The sequence below is a fragment of the Martes martes genome (assembly GCF_963455335.1).
Source record: "Martes martes genome assembly, chromosome: 4".
Lineage (NCBI taxonomy): Eukaryota > Metazoa > Chordata > Mammalia > Carnivora > Mustelidae > Martes > Martes martes.
In genome coordinates, this window is record NC_137891.1 from 161981470 (window position 1) to 162003115 (window position 21646).

The following is a 21646-nucleotide window of genomic DNA, read 5'->3' on the forward strand; positions in this document are numbered from 1 at the left end:
AAATTAGGCACCGCAGGAGATTAGTACTAGAACAGAACAACTCTAACAATATAATGTAGTAAAAGTAATATGAATGTGGTCTCTATCTCAAAATACATTACTGTCCTGGGGCTCCTGGGGCGCTCAGGGGGTTAAGTGTCTGACTCTCGATTTTGGCTCAGGTCATGATCTCAGGGTCGTGAGCATGAATCCTGCAGTGGGGGGCTCTGAGCTCAGTGGGGAGTCTGCTTTTCTCTTTCTCCCACTGCCCCCCAACTCCTGTGCTCGCTCTCTCTCTCTTTCTCAAATAAATAAACAGATCTTTAAAAACTATATATCTTACTGTCCTGTACTCTCCCTTCACGTGATGATGCGAGATGATAAAAGGCCTGTGTGATGACATGAAGTGGGGGGAATGACAGGCCTTGTGACATAGCGCTGGGCTACACTGAAAGGAGGATCGCCTGCTTCCCGACTACGGCTGACCCTGGGCAGCAGAACCCACGGAAAGAAAAACCGAGGATGGGGGTGGGGGGCCCTGCTGTGTGTTGGAAGTGTCTTCACCCTTCAAATGCCTTGTGGGCATCTCCTTCTCCATCATACCTTCCCTGATCCTGCTTTTCCCTTCTTAATCTCCTGGCCCATCTCATCGTCTCATTTAATTATTCTGTATGTACAATGAACTCCCACAAGAGCCATCACCAAGAGAAGGACCAGTTCTGTGCATTAGGCCTCTTTTGTATTCACCAGGGATGCTCGGGAGAGGCCCGGCCTCACGCGACACACTCTGTCCGCACTTGTCTGTGGAAGGGGCATCAGAGGAAAAACACAAACAACCAGACTGGGAGATACAATTCCTGATCCTTAAAGACTTCTTAGGAACAGTGCAGCCTGGGATTGTTGCTGGTGGCAGACATTTACTGATTGCCTGCCGTGGGCGGGGGTCCAAGCCAGATACTTATTCATTCAATCGACAAATATTTATTGAGCACCTATGAGGTGAAGGGATCTGTTCTAGGTTCTGGGGCTATATCAGTGAATAAGATAGCAAATTTCTCCCCATGAGAGTGGTGACTGAATTTCATCCTGACAAAAGTTAGGGTGCAGATGGGGGAAAGTAGAGGATAAGAGAAGTGAAGGACATGCCTTAGATCACACAGCTAGGGAGTGAGTGTTGATCTGACTCTGCATCCCAGGGGCTTGTCAACCCAGTAGGGGGGAAGGGAAAAGAGAAATGAAAGATAGAGGCAATTTATAGAAAAATGCTGTTTATTGTTCTTCTGTGTCTTCTTTACATAGGAATGAAAAACTTCTTTATGTCAAAACATACTACTATACACAAAACAAGAGAACTAGGAAAAAATGTTGGCTAATGAGGAATACATAAAGTTAGCATTCTTTTTTTCTTCAGTTTACTTATTTATGAATTTATTTAAATAATCTCTGCACCTAAAGTGGGGCTCGAACTCACGACCCTGAGATCAAGACTCGTGAGCTTTTCCAACTGAGCCAGCCAGGCACCCCCAAAGTTAACATTCTTCATACAGTTTTATAAATCAGTAAGAAACACATTCCAAAAGAAAGTGAGGAAAAGATATTAGTATGTGACACGTACACACAAAGAAGCCAGAAACATGAAAAACGAGAAAACCTTGCAAGGAAGAGAAGAAATGAATATTAAAATAGCAATGGGCTTCCCTTTCTCTTTATCAAATGGGCATTTCTTTAAGGGATGATACTCAGTGTTGATGGGGATACAAGAACAGGATCTTTCATTTCAGCTTTAGCGATCAATTCTAGGATGTTTTCAAACTGATGGATTCCTCTACCTCTTTAAAATAACAGGGATTTGAAAAGCCTCTTTTTTCTCCCTACCTTTCAAAGAGTGTTTTCCAATTTTTCCCCTACAATGAATATGTATCCTTTTCTATAATTAACAATATACATATATGCATTTTAAAAAATTCTATAAATATTGAAGAGAAGATGAGGAGGAGATTTTATTGGTGTTTTACATGCCGCTGAGCATGGTCCTAGCCTCAGAGTAGAGGAGCAAATTCATCGTCGGCAGTTTCCAGTGTATCTGATTGCGTCCTCACCTGGCCCGTCTGTGGCTCCCTTCCTCGCCGCTCCTGGGCAGAGCCCCCTCACCAAGTGCTCCAGTTCCCCGAGCGAGGTCTGTGCGGTTTCTCTGGTTCTGTGTCGAGTGCCTTTACCGAGGCGGTTCGCAACCCCAGCTGCACTCCAGAACCACCTGGAGTGATTTGAAAAATGGTCATACCAGGTCCATCCCCAACCACTTCACTAAGGCTTTCTGTGATTTCATGTTAGTGTTGTTGAGAACCAGGAGCCTGTAGGCTGGATCCGGCTACGTATGTCTAGTTATTTTATGTGCCTGGGTCTAGGTCATGCGGTAGAATACAGGCTTGTTGAATTGAGTTAAATAGGTGTGGTTTCCCAGGCCTTCCAGCATCAAGAATTCTGATTTTGCTGCTTCTGTGTGTATGTGTGTGTGTGTGTGTGTGTGTGTGTGTTTGGGTTTTTTTTGGATGGTAGCTCAAGGTGACAAACAGAGACGCATAAAAGGTGTCAGATCTCTATGTGAGTCAGCACACCGTTCTTTCAAAATTTCAATTCCTGGGTTGTTATAGCTCAAAGCACCTGCAGTTCCTTCCAGGTTGCCTTTTTTTTTTTTTTTAATAAATTGTTATGTGTGTGTGTTTTTAAAGATTGTATTTATTTATCTGACAGAGAGAGAGAGACAATGAGCACAAGCAGGGGGAGCAGCAGAGGGAGAGGGAGACCCCTCCCTCTGAGCAGGGCGCCCCGTGTGGGGTTCGATCCCAGGACCCCAGGATCATGACAGGAGCCGAAGGCAGACGCTTAAGGACTGAGCCACCCAGGCGCCCCTAGTTCCAGGTTTATTGTGAAAATTTCAAAGCAAGATGTATTTTGATTCATTTAGTTAAACAAAGGAGTATGCATCGTTGCACTGTGTGACAGAAGCAACAGTGTGCCACCAAAGGATGTGTTACTGTATTTATTCATCTCTGGCACTTGGTAGGTGCCCAATAAATATAAGATGAATGAATGAATGAGTGAATGGCTGAATGAATGAATGACAAAACAGAAGCCAGGAGAGTACAGTGTCTCTAAATTCATACTTGTCTCTTCGAAGGGTTTCTAGCTCCTCCAAGTACTACCTATCCTACTTTTCACCACTACATTTGTCTTTGGAACTTAAGTTGAATATCACCATTTTTGGTGAGTGGGTTGCTCGGAACAACTCGCCCTAGATCATCTTCAAAGTAAACTAACCTAGGGGCTAGGGCAATGTTCTAGAGCATTCACTCCAGAACCTGGGCACCTGTAAATGATCTGTCAGTTTCTCAGATGCCAGCATTTGCTCTCCTACCCAATTCCCCCTTCCTCGCTGCTCTCATGAAAGACTCTAAAACCCAGGTATGAGCCTCCCCAAATTTCTCCCGTTGCATCTGCTTGGTCGACAGGCATGGTACTGTGAAAGCAAATGTCACCGCAACAGCCATAATTTAAGACGTCCTTTTAAAAAATTTCAATTTCATCATTTCACAGAAGAATAGATCAATATTTCTACAGTTAAGAGTTTAGTTAAAAACCCTGCTGTGCAATGAAATAATGCATCTGCTATTGGCGTAGAGCGACTGGGATGTTAATTCCCTGGTTTTGTGTCAGTTAAGGGCAAATTAGCCTTCCAGCACCAGTCATGACTCATTATGTCATTATGGGGAAGGCACTTACTGTACCTCCACTACTATGCAATTTAGATCCAATAAAAATTGTGACAGCGTTTTTATCCACTTCATTAAGCTACTAATTTCTTGTAAAAAAATGTACATTAATCTTTTTATAGCTTCATGCAGAGTGGCATATTTTTAGACTCTAACATTGATTAGGTCCTGGTTAAGAATAATTTTCACAGTACTTTTAAGAAATGTAAATAAAGTTACAATAATTTAATTTTTCAACATAGTTATGACAGTATTGATCTTAAAATGAACATGTTGGCTGAATTAAATGTGTAGCCCAAATGAAATACAGACTGAATATTTAAACATGCAACAAATTACAAAGCACGGCTTAACAATACCCTGCAAACAGAATGAAGAGAGGGAGCATGAACCTCCATGGAAAATATTAATTGCTCACATTTTAAAAGATGTAAATGGGGATTTTTTTTTTGACATCTGACTTTTCATACCCAAATGTTTAAAAAATACAGTAAAAAATTGTCTTCCTCTTTTGATTTTTCGTTCTTTGTTAAGTATTTTAATGGTCCTTCTGCCTGAATGCATTAGGGAAAAGTAGAAAAGGGAAAAGTTCCCTCTGCCAAGGTTGTGATATTAGCCTGGAGTCAGAGATGTGCCCGAGATTTTCAGAGGTTTCTGTGGGCAGTCTAGGGTGTTTGCTGGCCGGAGCTGCTCCTAGTCACTCCAAGCACCCACCTCCCCAGGTCATTTTTGAACAGGACGAACCAAGCCATGAGTCACGTCCTCACTGGCCGCAAAGGCGAGCTCGAAATGCTGGCTGGCATTTGACGCAATTATGTTGATTTCCCATTAGATCCTGGCCGGCCATGCTGGACTTGTCTCCTTGCTCTGGACTCCTTGCACTACATTCTGACTTTGCCCCCTTCTGACAGTAGTGCCTTCTGCTTTCCCAGACCAGGGAACCCCAGCTCTGTCCTGGCTTCTCACCCTACCCTGTTCTAGCCCCTTGGCGAGGGTCCACAACATCAGGCCCCCCGGGGGGACACGCAGGGAGTGAGAGGCGGGGCGGGAACCATTCGCTGTTATCACAGGGGACACGAGAGCTTGGACAGTGCTGAACTGGAGTCAAAGACTTCCGTTCTCCCAGAGAAGAGCGTTGTCCCCTCTCCAAGCACGTCCCTATCTCCTGTGAGGAGGCTTTGTGAGGGGTGAGTACAAAGGGCAGCCACAGAACCACAGTTCTGGCGCTGAAAGGCCTCCCTCTCTATGTGGGAATTTCTCCTGGGACATCAGTGGCCAGCTACGTATGGATGCTTCCGATGCTGGGAAGCTCACTTTGAAAAAATTATTTGAATTTATTGAGTCCTCTCTCTTTCCCAAAAGGATTGACAGTGAGGGTAGAGAAGAGCTTCCTGCCTCATCCCATGATCACGTTCACTGGGACAGGGCACGTGGCAGCTGTTCTGAGTGCTGCCGGCAGCCGGTCACGGTCATGTCTCAGGATGAAAGATGCTGTAGCCGCTGTAAAGGGTAATGATGATCCTCTTACCGGTGCGCAGGTCCCTGGTTCTGATGGTGTGATTGACCCCAGGTAGGCTAGTGTGGGGCCAGCAGCCTGTCCTTAGCCTATGGCCCAAGCAGCATCTTCTCTGATCCTTGGTTCCTCTCTGGAAATGGTCCTTTTGCTCTCTGGCTGCCCCGGGGCCCTGAGCTCACGCAGAGCCTCCTTCCCTGGGGTTTCTCTAAAGCCACTCCTCTTTGCTGCAGCCACTTTCCACTGTTTACGGCTGAGCCACGCTGCTCCTCAGAGGGAATCTCATTTCAGCTGAGCAGGGCTTTACCCATTAACCCACTAAGAAGAGCAGTCAGGCTCAGCCTTCTTCTCATAAGAGCATCACTGCCTCTCGGTGAGGCAGTCAGATAAACTGCAACCCAGAGAGGCAAAGCGACTGACCCACAGCCACACAGCTGTGAGGTGGAGGGAGCCAGGATGAGCACTCTGGCCTTCTGTCTGGGGATCCCATGCTCAGTGCATCAGAGCTTACAAAATGGCCAAGAGCTTGGGCAACGGGGGATAGGAGAGATTTGGGCTCAAACTCTAGCTCCCACTTACGAGTTGACTTGGGTTGGGTAGTTACCTAACTTCTCTGAACCTCTGCTTCCTCTTGTATGAAAATGGAGATCAAAGCTTTTGTTTTTGTTTTTTTTTTAGGATTTTATTTATTTATTTGACAGACAGAGATCACAAGTAGGCAGAGAGGCAGGCAGAGAGAGAGGAGGAAGCAGGCTCCCCGCCAAGCAGAGAGCCCGATGCGGGGCTCGATCCCAGGACCCTGGGATCATGACCTGAGCCAAAGGCAGAGGCTTAACCCACTGAGCCACCCAGGCGCCCCTGGAGATCAATGCTTTTTAACTTCCCATGGTCGTGGTGAGGGCAGCATGAGACAAAATGTGAAACCCTCAGGCTCATAGCTGGCACACAATGAACTCAATAATGGTGGCCGTTATTATTATTACTGTCATTACTATTACTTCATTGGAACCTCACCATGACCCCCCCCCCCGGTGGTGGGCATTTATTTATGAATATTCATAATCACAATAGCTGAAACTGACAGAGGGGAAGGCGAGGCTGGGCATGGTTGGTTAGGATGCCCCCAGAGCCTATATTTCTATATTTCTCCTACATTTCTCTGCCCAGGCCCAGCCTCACTTTGTCAAACTCCAACACCAGAAGGCTCCTCTCCTCTTTCTTCCTTTCCCTTGCCCGGGCTCAGGGCTGTGGGTCCCCACGGCTGGGTGGCTTCGGGTCCTCAGGGGGGCCACCTGGGTGGCACCGAGGCAGGGGCTAGGGCAGCAGGAACCAGCGCGGAGGAGGAGCGGGGCTGTGCCTCACGCACCCAGCCCCTCTCTCCAGGAAACACCGGTGTGCTGGGGTCAGGTAATTACTCCCCGCAGAAATCTCTTTCAACTTAAGTATAGGGTTGTGCATGTGACGCTGTCTGCAAGGAAGCCTAGAGGACTGGCGGGAGGTTAAGTTCTGTTTCTCTTCAAAACAATGATCCCCCCGAGGATTGATATAAATACTCCGTCAGTTTCTTATTATGACAATGTGAAGGAGCGCGTGGTTGCATCTTTCCTAATTAAGACTTGAAGAAATAAAGTCAATGACAGGGACTAAATTAGACTTGGACGGTTGTCGCCCTCCCTGTCCTTCCGTTCCCGGTACACCTTGGTTCCCTCCGGGGACCGGCCCGCGGGCCTGGCCCTGCGCTCCTAGGCAGGCCCGGCCCCCCACGCCCCAAGCAGGAGCTGAGCGGGCTCGGTCCTCTCCCCACCAGGCTGCGAAGTCCCGAGTAGGAGGGGCTTGCTTTTGCAAGCTCTTTTGCCAGATGGCATTTGATACGAATATTGATGTTAATGGCGTTTGGATAATGACGCTGTCTGTGGCAGGGGCTTTATTACTGTTATGAACGGTGCGGTCCAGGAGGGAACCATTCCGTTTAGTTACCTTTGTGTGTGAGTTGCAAATGTTTAACAGACAATTATCAGGAGACGGCGTTCTAGGGGATTTGGGTTATTTCTGGATTCCCCGGCAGGGCTCGAAATCAGTGTGCGCCGGGGAGCCCAGGCGCTTTGGAGGAGCGGGTCGGGGCCGCCTGAGCTCATTTCCTTTCTGCAGAGACTGGTCACCCTAAGTTTTTCCCGTTTGATTTTGCCATTCTCGGGTTGGGGGGGGGGGGAGTCTGCTTTGTTGCCACCTCTCCATACCAGATACTTCAAAACCCTACCTTTTACACTTCCTGGGGGAGTTTGAGCTTCTTCCTATTAAAAATGAATAATAAAATCCTCCGCTTTCATCCTAATGGGGTTAGTAGGAGGTGTTTAGCTTTTTATAGCTACCTCGATGATCGAAGGAGGCAGATGAAGCCATCACAAAATTAAGGAAGAGGTCATCATTAGAAGGCCAGGGACTGAAGTCTCTTAAAAGCATTCCTGGTCTTAATTCAAAGCGCCTCTCTGGAGAGCTTCAGGGAGAAGAGGCTGTGGGTTTCCTCGGTTGGAACCAAAGCTTTGGCAAGGTGGGGACCCATGTGGCAGGCTGCTGGGCAGGGCCTGTGAAGGGCCAGGCTCCTTAGAGCAAGTATGACACTTGCAAGATGGATTATCTGGGGGATAGCTGGGCCTGTTTCCCTGCATCAGGCAGAAGCCTCCTGCCCTGGTGAGAAATGGATGAATGTAGGAGTGGGTCCTCAGATGTTTTTGGGGTTCTAGAAAATGGCTTCAGAGACTGGGCTGGCGGATGCTTCTGACCAAATGCTCCTGGGATCTAAGATATCAGGCAAAATGGGAAATCAGGAGGCTGAGCTGAACTTCTGGAAACAGCATAAAAATGGATTGTTGTGTGTGCTCCCAGCGCAGCTCTGAATCTGAATACAAAATAGAGAAGATGCTCTTTTGCTCCTTTCAGACTAATGATTTTGTCCTTTTTCCCTCTCCTCCTCGTTTTATTTCTTCATCTATAACATCTGCAAGAGGGCAGCCAGACTAATAAAACTGCGCTAAGCTCGCCTAATGCCAGCCATTGATCCAAGGGTGGGACCCGATTAATCAATGGGATTTTAGCGGTGCTCTCGTCCCTAAGGGACATCAGGCCCGCAGACAGCTCTTGCCTCTGCAGAGGGGAGGAATCGGAGAACGGATGGAGCTGATTCTGTGTGTGGGTTCTGGGAGGTGGTGAGAGGTGGGGTGCTCACCCCCCCCCCCCAGGAAGAGACTTTGTGGCAGTTTTAGACAACCTTGGGTGTTTGATTGTCTTGCTTTGGGGATGTTTGCTTGCTCTGCAGTGTGACCTCATTGCAGGATTTGCTGGACTCCAGGGCTGGGTCCTGCAGGAGATGGAAAGGGATTTCTAGAACAGAGAAAACCTCACCCAACATACTAGGCACCTCCCACATAATGGCAAGCCTGGGGAATCATCTCTAACCCTCTCACTGTGCGGTAGAAAATATGGGCCCAGCGAGGGAAGAGACTTGCTCAAGGTCACACAGTGAGTTGGAAATGCTATGGAACCAGAATTCAAGTGTCCCAGGAGACAAGCTCTTTGCCTTTCCTGTGTCTGTAAGAATGAGTCAGGAAATCTGTTGCAGCTGCATGAAAGACTCAAGGGGTTGATACACGTGGTTCTAGAGAATTCAGGCAGGGTATAGATCCCCAGACTGAAGAATTCAGTTTGAAAAAATTATATCTAAAAAATTGGCTGGATAATCCTTTTCTTCCATTTTCTTGAACACATTTTTATTGTTAGCTCTCACACATACGTAGAAGAGTTCATAAAACACAGATACAATCTGACAAATAATTCATAAAGGAAATGCCTTTGCAAACACCATGGGGGGGTCAAGAAACAGAGATTGCCAACTCCCCCAAAAACCCACTGTGTGCCCCTCCCTTATCTCAAGCCCTCCCTCCTATAAGTCATGCCTATCTCCACTATTGTGATGATCACTCACTAGCTTTCCTTCATAAATTTTCAACCAAAATAGCTTCTTCATGCCTGCTTTTAAACTTTGTATCAGTGGAATCCTCCTTTATGCATGTGCTCTTTGTGTCTTGTTTCTTTGATTCAACGTTAGAGATTCACCCCTGTTTTTGCCCATAGCTGAATTTTATTCCTTTTTATTACTAGTAATATTTTTACATGAAAATTATTTTAAAGAAACCACCAGAGCTCCGCCCTGTGACATAAAGTGTGATTTTTGATATAGTTGATATAGTTTTGATATAGTTCAGTCCAGGGGGTGGGTTTTGGGACAAGGGTGCCCAAGTTTTGTTTTGTTTTTGTTTTTGCTTTTTTAATTTTGGTTCTGTTTGCCCAGACCAAATACCAACCTCTTTTTATGGCTTTAGGGACTTGTTTCATGAATTCCTTGAAAACATAAACTAATTTAAGGGATGCAGGATTGTGCTGGAGTCCAGAATTCCACAGTGCTGGGCAGGAGAGGGAACCCCAGAATTCCTTGCTTTGCAAATGAGGTGCTTAACCTAGACTGTGAGCCCCCTGGGGGTAGGAGCTATTTTATGGGTCTTACTTCTCCAAGGCCCAGTAAAGAGTCAGTCCCTAGCAGGAGATCAATAAACATTTGTCCAGGGCAGGAAAGAATGAAGGTCATTCAGAACAGCCCTCTGCAGGAAGTCTGGATTTCCTCAACAATGCAGATTTCAGTGACCAATGATGAAGGAAAGAACTATGTCCTGATGATCTTACCGAGATTCCACCAAATGCAAAAAAGCCAGCTTCACGGTGGAGGCAGGAAATCTTGTTTATCTTTCGTACGTTTGTGACTTATATTCAAAAGGACCCAAGAAAGGTCAGTGTTGACCAGAGATTCACCGTTTCTCAGGAAATCACGTAAAAGGGAGTGTGGGATGAGACACTCATTAAAAATTAAGTATGCAAGGAGCATTTGCAGGCGGCTGCTGGAGGGCTGGCTAGGGCTGTTCCAGGTATCCTGCCCTGAGGGGTAGGATTTGGGGCCCCTGTGAAACTTCTCTAGGAAGCTCTTGCACACCTGCTTAGTCCAGAGAGGAAGTTGTAATGAGGCCATCTCTGCAGGTTCAGCGGGTTGGGCGGGATGGAGGGCAGTCTGCCCGTTCTCTGCGATCTGCCCTTGGCAGCTGCAGGTGCTCAGTGACCCTCCCCTTCCCCAGCCAGGTCGGACATCGGGACAGCTACCATGGCTACCATGGCAAATGCATATTGCTTGAATTATTGTTAAGTTTTTAAAAGCTCATTATTTACATAAATGTCTTAAAATATTTAGGACACTGAAGGCTTATTGCAGGATTGCTCCCCTGCCATTTTTAGGGCCCATGGAAGCTCTTAGAACTTTCATGGTCTCCATACTGGAAATGGAAACACACACACACACACACACAAACCCCGTACATTTTTTTTTAAAAGTTATTCACTGTAATTTGCATGTATTTATTTGTGGGATTGTCCACTAAGTCAACCTTCCCCACCAGATGTGAATCCCAGGTCTGTTTTGATCACCAGCTTTCAGCTGAGGACTTAATAGGTACTTGGTGATGGGTAAATATTTGTTGAATGAATGATGGGTGAATGCGGAGGGGTCTGGCTCAGTTGTGGGTTGAAGAAAAAGGATGGGTCCTCCTCTGACCCCATTCAGGCCTCAGTGAAGGACGGTTCGGAGCTCTCAGCTGAGAACCAGCGCCCGAGCCCCCGGAGAGCCCTGGAAGGCGCCGCGGGGAGGCCCGCCTTCCTGGAAAGCCTTGCTTGGAATTGTCTTCAAAAGCTGCGACACAGCCCCCGGAGTTTGAGCACGAATAAATCATTAGCATTTTATTTACAATTCTGGGTTTACAATTCCTAGAAAAGGATCCTGCTGTTCAGTGCGGATTCCTGCTTTGCTGCCTTTCCGCAGCGCTTCCTTCCTCTCCCGTCTTTGGGGGAAGGGGTTAGCTCAAGACTCGTTTGGACCAGAGCTGGGTGGGGAGCCGACGCACAGAGGGGGTGGCCTGGAGGAACGAGGGTACACCACTCCCGGGGTCTCGCGTTTCTCGACGACCCTGAGCGGAGAAGCCCTATCCTCTGCTTTTCACCGGCAAGGGAGGTTTGATTCCAGGAGAGCCGGAGACTTGTCCAAGGTCACACGCAGCTCGTGCTGCGTTTGCACCCGAGTTCTTGGCCTCCAAGCTGAGCTACCGCGGACCCCGGGAGCCCTCTCCGCCCCGGCCCGGCTCCGGTCCCCCCCAACCCCGTCGCCTGCCCGCCGCGCCCGCTAGATGGCAGCCTTGGTCTCCGCCGCGCCGAGCGCGCGCAGCCGCGGGCTCTGCGGGCGCCGCCGCCGCGCTCGGGACGGGTTGGCTGGAGGCCCCGCGGGCTGCTCCACGGGAGGCGCTGCAGTTGGCACCCAAGCCCGGGGTTGCAGAGCCCATGCGACCGAACGAAGAGAGTTGCTGGAAGCAGCCCAGGCTCCCCGTTCCCGAACTGGAGCGAGGGCTTGGTCCAGGCTCTCCCGGCGCGGGGTCCGAGGGCTCAGAGAGGGCTGCGGGGTGGCGGGCACTTCCTGCACTGGGCAACCCCCTGGGCAATGCGGGACGCGAGTCCAGGGCCGGATTGGGCCGGGTGAAATCCGCGGCGGGAGGCCACCCTGTCTAACCAGATCCGGTCCCCTTAGAGGTAGCCCACGGTTAAAGGTTAAGGCTTCCCCCCTCCGCCTCTCCCAGACTTAGTTGTGATGAGCCTCGTACTAGCAGCGCAGGGGTCTGAGGTCAATTTCCGCGGGCCCCTCAGCCACAGCGACGGTCCTCCCCCTCAACACCCACCATGGCAGGTGGGGTCACCCCCGCCCCTCCCCACGGTCCAGCTATTGGAGAGAGATGGCTGTTCGTGTCTAGGAGGTGGCCTTGAGTGGGGGAGGGGAGCTGGAGCGGGACAAACCTTGCCTTTCCCGGAGCAGAGAGAAGGTGGCTCCCAGGGACTGGGGTCAGTCCTATTGTCTCTGGAGAGTGTGATATGAAGTATGGATTGATTTTATCACCCCCTTTCTTTGAGGCTCCAGTTTTTAGGGTCTCTGCCTTCAAGGGTTTACATTACTCTGCCGGGAGCTGCCTCCCGGGCAGGCGAGCTCTACAAACATCTCTTACCTCCCTTCTCCAGTGAACTTCCTTCTCTGGAGGTGGTTTCTGTGCTTTTTAGGAGGAAGGGGGCTCATCTGAATTTGTCTTGGCCTAATGGCTGTTTTTATGCATTGATCACTGACAGACTTGAACCACTTCAGGTTCTGAGAAACCAGGCCTTGCCTTGGCACTCGGAGATGGGGAGACCGAGGTTCAGAAGGGGGAAGACCTTTGTCAAGGTCACTCCAGGAAGTCCAGGTCTTCTACTTTAGGATTCTTGCTGCCAGATAGAAGACTTCTCTATTTAGTCCTTGCCAAGTTCTTAAGTTTGCATTGATTTTGAGAAGCATCTGAGGCTGTGTTCCCCAGGGCATGGAGGGTTAGGTGCCAGGAGTGGGGTCAGGCGTTGAAGCCGCCTCGTTCTCCCTCCTGTGGATCTCCAGGCCCTGCCTCCCCCCATCAGGGCCCTGCAGGTCAGGTCTGGTGAGGGTGGCCACGGAGTTAGGGAATGGCGTCGGGAACACCCATCGATTCTGTCGCCCTGGGAAGGCGGCCTGCCTGGCGGTGGAGAGAGGTGCAAGGACCGTACCCCCCCCCCCGTACCCCGTACCCCTCTGTTAAGATTACAATTTCCATGAAAGAGGCACTCTCTAATGGAGCCTGTCAAATCGGCTCAGGCCGCAATGGCTCAGAGCACACCCGCCGAGAGCCCTCCGAGTGTGGGATCCCATGCGTTAACTGTGCCTTGCTTGCGCACCAAGGACGCAGAAGGCGGCCGATTTCAATTTCGAAAGGGACTCGGATCTGGCACCTTGCAGGCCCGCCATCAAATTACTCGGTAATGACTCCGCACGGCCGTGCCATCCGCGGGGTCGCGGCGAGCCCGCCAGTCACGGAGGGGGTGAAGGTGAGTGTCTCCGAGGGCCCCGGGCGCGCAAGGGCCGGAGAGGGCCCCTCCGAACCCCCTGGGCAGGGCCCCCTTGGACGGCGTGCAAGCCCCCAGAGCGGCCGTCCTTCCTGGCAGTGGGAGAGGCTGTTGGGGGGAACCGCGAAACTTGTGTCGGCGGCGGCGTCAGTCTTGCAAAGCGGTAGCCAAGCAGTTTGCAGCGCGTTCTGTTCCCCGCGCTGCCGCCACCGCCTCGGCTCCTCTGCGCCTGCAGGGGAGGGGGAGGGGGAGGAGGTGACCGAGTTCACGTCCCCACCGCTGCCTCTCCGGGAGTGATGGATGGCTGTCTACTCAGGCGGGGGAGCGCCTACACAGCTCCCTCTGCAGGGAGCGGCGCTCAGCCTCCCACCCCCGGCGCTGCGGCTGCGGCAGACGCCCTGCCCCAAATGCTCGGGGACTGTGGGCTCTGGGTCCCGCAACCTAGCCAGTTGGTTCGCGTTAATGAGACCAGCGTCTCTGGTGTCATCCTGATCTGTGGCAGTCTTGCACACACGTCCATCCTGTCTTCCGGGCTCGACTGGCCCAACCTTTTACATCAGACCCACCGTCGGTCTTCCGAACTCACATCTCTGAGGCAGAGGGGGTGTCGGGACTCACCTGAGTTATCTTCGGGTGGCATTTTGGGCCTGGGTTAGGAAACAACTTACTTCTGGGAAGGCAGATCATAGAGGCTGGCTATTTGTTCATCTCTTCATTAAAAGATACGGCATTAAAAATTTCATTCATGGAAGGCTATAGTTAATCAATTATAGGAATTAGATTCTATGTTGTCTTTCATTTCTCCCTCCCCTCAAATGTTCTTCTATATCTTACCTAGTTGGGAATTCTGAAATAAAAACCTGGGAGTGGGAGTGAGGGTTGGGGAGGGATAGATTGGGGAGAAGCCTCTCCTGTTGGAAGGGACTTTTTTTTTCCCCCTCTCACCGTTTGCCTCATTGGAGGGAATCCTTGGGTCTAGTTCACCATGCAAAACAAAAACCCAGCTGTAGCTTTAGGGCATGATGTGTGGATGCTACTGCCCTTGGGGGCCAAGGTGCTTTAAAAATCGACCTCACCAACAATATGAACAATACGAATGATGCAAATAATAATGTGGGGCAGCTAACATTTCTTGGGCACCTAGTATGGGTCAGGTACTGTGGATTTAATCTCCATTATCTTACTTAATCTTCAGAGTAGACCCCATAAAGTAGGTGCTATTATTATTCCCATTTGGCACAGGAAGACACTGAAGCTCAGAGAGGTTAATTGACTTGCCTAAAGTGACACAGCTGGAAAGGGACAGAGGCAGAACTCAGCCTAAGTTCTAATTTCAAAGCCTTGGACTTAATTACTCTGTTATTACAGGAACTTGCAGCTATCTTGCTGCAAAGCACATTTGTAGGCTGGGAAATACCCTTTAAAATTCTTTTACAGTTTTGCAATGAGTGGATATTTGGCTCTGCTGGTTCTCTCTCTCTCTCTCTTTTTTTTTCAAAGCAGACTGAAAAACAAAAACAAAACCACCCTAACTGTTGCTTTCCAATGGGTCAGTCAGATCAGAGGAGAAAGAAACTGCTGAGTTTCACGGCTGACTTCCATAAAAGAGAAGTTGCCTTAGAATTATTTGTCTTAAAAAAAAGATCCGTTAATATAACTAATATTTAGTGCACTTACTGTGAAGTCATCTGGAGTGTCCTCCTTTTGCCACTGTACCCTCTTCCTGGCGTACCCCAGAGTCCATCGTGCTTGGCTTTCACCCTCTGTGAGGTTGTAGAGGGCCACCCAATGAGAAAGCTCTGCAGAGACTGCTCAGCAGAATTGGCCCAGAGCCACAGAGAGTGAGAAACTTTCAAATTTCAAAACTGCCCTGGGCCAATTTAATAAACTTCTGCCACCTCCATCCTCTCCACATTTTTGAATTCTCAAAAATTCACTCCCATCTAAGATGCGTACAAGAGTGGAAGGATTTTGGAATGTTAATAATGCAGAATTTTACAGCATAGCGAGGTGAATTCTCAAGGGGTAGCGGTTAACATCTGCTTTCTCTTCCCCAGATAACAATGGGAGAAACCCGTGCCCTGCATGCACACACACAGAGCCAGGATTGTGAGAGTTGAGTTTCTCTCTCTTCTTCTCTCTCGGCAAAGAGGTAAATTGTCCCCAGATCCAATGCTGGGAATAATAACCAGAAAATTTGGATGTGCCAAGAGTGACAGTGATAGCCAAAAAAAACAAAACAAACAAAACAAAACAAAACAAAACAAAAAAACCAAACCCAAACCCAAAACCAAAACCAAAAAACAAACCCAACCAACCGAACAAAAAACAAAAACCAAGCCAGATCTCTCAGAGGTATGTTCTGGGCTGTGAATAAGACCCTTTCTTCCAGGGGGTCTGGAAGATGGCAAAAAGCTCTGTGCTTCCTCCTGACAGGGCAATTCTTAGCCATCAGTATCAGAGTTGTGGTCCTGACATGTCCCCTGGGAAGCAGCACGATGCTTTGTACCGGAAGGAGAAAAACGGAGAGAGTTCAGTCTCTGGTTCCAGATACAGGCTTTGAAACATTCAGGGAAGGACTCTTGTGCTTGTCTGCTGAGGGGTTCTGTGTTTCTGCCGCCATATCTGCCCTTCACCCTAAAGGCTAGTGACTACTGGTGAGCTCTGGAAACGGAGGAAATTGGGTCCCAGTTCTGCATCTGCCCATTTGCACTCTCTGAGCCTCACGGTCTTCTGGTTGTAAAATGGAGATAGTAGTACTGTCCTCGTGGGTTTTGGTTTGCTTAGCATAGAGTCTGGCTCAATACATGGTAACTATTTTTAAAAAACCACACGTAAATATAGTCCATGCTTGTTTTTTAAGACCCATTTCACACCCTTTGAGCTGCTCATTTTAGGGAATAAAATGTTCTATGACTTGGAACCAGGTGACCCAGAATATAATTTCTGATCTAGCCTTACCCTATAGATTCACTTGGATAGCTCTATGGAAATGATCCAGATTCAAATCTAGGAGCAGTGCAGACGCGCTTTTAAAGGGACTCTCTTGGTTAGTTTTATCGGTTAAAAAAAAAAAATGACCCAGAAGTTATTTTTAAAAATGAAGGATGCCAACCTTTTGCTTGCAGCTACCTAGGGATTTTTATCACAGGATTTTGGAGTTGAAACAAATGTTCCTATATGTTGCAACAATATCTTTGAGCTTGCAGAAATGTGAGGAAGTGGCCGGGTCTCATTGTGCAGTTGCCATTTTAGCCGAATATTGGAAGCTCTGAACCTGTGCACACGCTTCTCTCTGTCGCTTGCATAATGCAATTTAAATCCCTTGTTAATTTCCAGGTCGAGTTTCATTCATGAGGATAATCTTTAATTGATGTTAAATATAGGGATCAAGTTAAGTGCATTATTTCTTTTTTACAAAGTGCTAATTGTTCATGTTCTCATAAATTATTTTCTCTTCTCATGTAGCAGGTTTTATGAAAGAACTTTTCAGCCAGTGCTTTTAACCTCATTGTATGAATATTATCCTGTAATCAGCAGGTCGTTCAGGTCCCTCCCGTGCTGATGATCTCCATGTCACCCTTTGGAGTAGAAAGGAGAAGAAAAACGAGCTCATTTTTGAGCGTATTTATATATGGGTGGTTCACAGACATTAAAAAATATTTACATTCAAACATTTTAAACTTTAAGTACCTCTTTTCAGCTGTTCTGTTCCTACTGGGACCTTTGAGGGATTCAGACTACATCTACCTTTTTTTTTTTTTTTAAGTCCGAACAAGTTACTAATTTTATTTTATTTCAGTTTTGTTTAGTTTTAATTGTGTTAAAATATACATAACATAAAATTTTCCATCTCACTCATTTTTTTTAAAGATTTTATTTATTCATTTGACAGGCAGAGATCACAGGTAGGCAGAGAGGCAGGCAGAGAGAGAGAGAGAGAGGAGGAAGCAGGCTCCCTGCGGAGCAGAGAGCCCAATGTGGGGCTCGATCCCAGGACCCTGAGATCATGACCTGAGCCGAAGGCAAAGGCTTTAACCCACTGAGCCACCCAGGTGCCCCCATCTCACTCATTTTTAAGTGTACTGATCACTAGTGTTAAGTACATTGACAAAGTGTAGCCAATTGTCAGAATGTTTTTCATCTTGCAAAACTGAAACCCTTTACTCAATAAACAACTACCCATTCCTCCCTCCCCCAGTCCCTGGAAACCACCCTTCCGCCTTTGGCATCTATGAATTGGCTACTTCAGGTATCTCATATAAGTGGAATCATATAGTATTTGTGTGTGTGTGTGTGTGTGTGTGTGTGTGTGTGAGATACTGGCTTATTTCGCTTAGCATAATGTCCTCAGGGTTCATCCATCCATGTGTCAGAATTTTCTTCCTTTTAAAGGCTGAATAATATTCTTTTTTATGATCATACCACATTTTGTTGATCCATTTATTCATTGATGGACAGCTGGTTTGCTTCCAGCTTTTGGCTGTTATGAATAATGCCGCTAGGGATGTAGGTGTACAGCCAGAAACCACTTCTGATCATGTCATTTATTCTAAAAATATTTAGCTATGTTCAGGCAAAACCCTGCACTGAGCTCCTGTAAGGAGTTGAGAAAGATGGTATGTCTGCCCACAAGGAGCTTGCATAAAAGGGAAAGACAATAGTAATACCCCTATTTACTGAGTTGTTATGTGCATCGTTTTATTTAATCTTCTGTAGGACCCTCTGAGGGAGGTGCTCTTTTAGTCCTATTTTACACATAAAGAAAATGAAGTTTAGGACCGTTAAGTCACTTGCCCAAAATCATCATAGTCAAGGGACCTGGGATTTGAACCTAGCCTTGTTTCACTCAAAGCCTTGCCCTTAACCCAAAGAATATTGTGCCTCTTCACAGGGATGAAACTCCATAAAAAGGAGGTGAGGGAGCTGTGTCTCTTGGGAGAGTGACAGACATTGTGCCGGGAGGGTTCCGAGGGGATGAGATGGCTCCTCTTGGGACCGGAGCAGGCTTCTTGAAGGAAGTGATGTTTGGGCTGGAGCTGGGAGGATGACAAGGATTTGGGTGGGCAGAGCTAGGAGGGGAGAGGATTTGTGGGAAGGGACAGCATGAACAAAGCCCCAGGGCAGAGAAGACAGGAGGGATGGGGCAAGGCAAGCACTTTGAGTAGAGTAGGAAGGCACTCACTGATGTGGCTGCAGATACTTGTGGAATCAAGCCATTGGAGGGGCAAGCACTGAGGGATGCGACTCTCATTTCACAGCCGGGAAACCAAGCTTCTGGAAGGAACACAGAGCCGGATCTGCAAACTACCCGTGCTTGATCCATTGCAGTTGGGAAAGGTAGAGGGTCTGGTTGTAGGTGAGATGGGAAAGCATTGAAGTATTTTGCGGAGGGATGACATAGTTGGGACTGTCTGGGCCTTTTGACCTTGTATTCTGAGCCCCAGAACCACAGGGCACTTTAGACGTGAGCCTGGTATCAGGAGGCAGTAACATACCCTGGTTTGGGCTGCGGGCCTGTGCTGAGTGGGCAGGGCAGCCCCTTCCCCAAAACTGCTAGAAGCCAGCAGTTGTCTCCCTGCAAAGCTACTGAGTGTGCTTCTTCCATTCTGGGTAAATTTCCAGACCTTTTTTCTTTTTCTTTTCTTTTCTTTTCTTTTTTTTTTTAACAGCTGAAAGCAGTAGGTGCAAGGGTGGTTAAGAACACAGGCTCTGGAGTCAGACAGGTGTGGGTTGGAACCCACCCCTCTGTGCTACAGTGTTCTCAGTGTAAAAAGAAGAACGCGGTAGGACTCAGGTGCAGATCAAGTGCAAATCCATATGGAAGCAAGGAGGTTACTTGGCATTAGGAAGCTCTAGTTCAAGGCTAGGGCTACTGTGGGTGTTCCCAAGATGGCTCAACAAGATGTTTTCCTTTCAGTAGCAGCCCCGTGGTGGTGGTGGGGCATTCCCCATGGGCCATCAGGCTGCGATCCTGCCCTTGATCTAGAACAACAGGGAAACCAAAGAGGGCCCAAGGCCGAGGTCAGGTGTTAAGCATCTAATTTTGGATTTTGACGGCCCTCCTTAAGTCAGGAAAGCTTGGTGCTTGGGACTGAAGAAGTCAGAACTTCCTGCTCTTTCTTCTATTCCACAGATGATTGGTTAATGGCCTGCTATGACAGGTATTTCCCAAATGATGTCTGCACATGGAGGTAACTGAAACATCACACAGGCCAGGCTTGGCATTGTGGGACTCCTACCCAAGGCACGGACAGCCCTTTCCAATCTATTGAGACTTTATGGTGCATGCTTGTGGCAGGATCTATTTTTGACCTATGAATGCATTTTGCTTCTTCTTTTTTTAAATATTTTTATTTTTATTTATCTATTTGACAGAGAGAAAGAGATCACAAGTAGGTAGAGAGGCAGGCAGAGAGAAAGGGGGAAGCAGGCTCCCTGCTGAGCAGAGAGCCCGACTCGGGGTTCCATCCCAGGACCCTAAGATCATGACCTGAGCCGAAGGCAGAGGCTTAACCCACTGAGCCACCCAGGCGCTCCACATTTTGCTTATTCTTTTCTATTCCTTAATCCCTATGCTTCAAGCCAATAGCTTGGCCCTTCGGATTCCTCTGCCTCATGGATTCTTGCACAGGACAAGACAAAAGTTGTTCTGTACAAGCCAACGCTCCTCAAACAAATCGTGTCTTAGAGAGTGGGCAGTGCCTTGGAAAGCATAGAGAGAAGACTGAGCCATCAGGGAACTGGAGAGGGAGAGGGCAGTAGGTCTCTCCAAGGGAATGGCGGGGACTCCTTTCCAGGAGAGATATGATCTCAGAAGGCTGGCTGTGTGGCAGGGAGAGTTGCCTGGCTGGTGGGGCTGTGGGGTCGGGCGGCCTGGGCATACCCTTGGAAAAAAGTAGGGCAGGTGACTGCTGGTGACCAGGGTGCCTCTCTGAGGACTGGTGCTGCCCAAGACTCCAGGATCCTGGGGCAGCCCTGGGGCAAGGAAGAATCCCAATAATAAGTGATAAAATTGCCCATGGTTTCGAGGGCTGGGTCTTCAGAGCTGGGCTTGGACTTATTAAAAGAAAATAAAGGGCTCCTGGGTGGCTCAGTGGGTTGGGCCTCTGCATTCAGCTCAGGTCAGGATTCCAGGGTCCTGGTATTGAGTCCCGCATCCGGCTGTCTGCTCAGCGGGGAGCCTGCTTCCTCCTCTCTCTCTCTCTGCCTGCCTCTCTGCCTGCTTGTGATCTCTGTCAAATAAAAAAAAAAAATTATTAAACAAAAATAAAAGAAAATAAAAAAAATATTCCTTGGACACTTGGGCTTGAAAATTGGGCGGAATACCTGCCATCCTCCAATTTAACCACGTGGCCCTGGGAGGGAAGCCAGGCAGGCATCGAGGACCCCTTGAAAGGTGAGCAAGCAAGCTCAGAGAAGACCGTGCATGCTCACACAGCCCGAGGAGGAGGAGACAGGGCTCTTTCTGGGGTGCCCATGCTGTATTGTGTAGGGGTCCCTTCCTCCTTGACCTCAACCTGACTTACTTTGAAAATGACTTGTACTGCGCACAAGTAAGGCTCAAACCCCTTCTCTTTTTAAAAAAGTTTAATTTAGATATAATTCACGTACCATAAAACTCACTCTTTAGAAGTGTACCATTTAGTGGGTTTTTAAAATATTTTTACAGAGTTATGGAACTGTCACGTCTAATTCCAGAACATTTTCATCACCGCTCCCTCCTCCCCTGCCAGAAACTTTGTCCCTATTAGCAGTTATGTCCTGTTATCTGTGCTTGTCTCCATCTGAGCATAACCCCCCACCCCAACTCCTGGTAACCACTAATCTTTCTGTCGTTATGGATTTGTCTATTCTGAACATTTCACATCAACGGAATCAGACAATATGTGGTCTTTTTTGACTGGCTTCTTCTACTTAGCTTTATGTTTTCAAAATTCTTTCATGTTGTAGCATGGATCAGCATTTCATTCCTTATCGTGGCTGAATAATAGTCTATTGTACAAATACTCCATATTTTCTTTATCCATTCATCAGTTGATGGACTTTTAAAAAAATTTTGGCTATTATGAATAATGCTGCCATGAGCATTCATACACAACTTTTTGTGTGGATGTAAGTGTTCAATTCTCTTGGTAGATACCTAGGAGTAGGGATGTTGGGTCGGTGGTAACTCTGTTTAACTCTTTTCTAATGGCTGCACCATTTTGTGTTCCTACTGGCAGTGTTGAGGGCTATAATTTCTTCTGTTTGGTTATTGCCACCTTGGTGGGCGTGAAGTGGTATCTCACTGTGGTTTTGGTTTGCATTTCCCTGATGGCTAATGATGTTGAGCTTCTTTTCATGT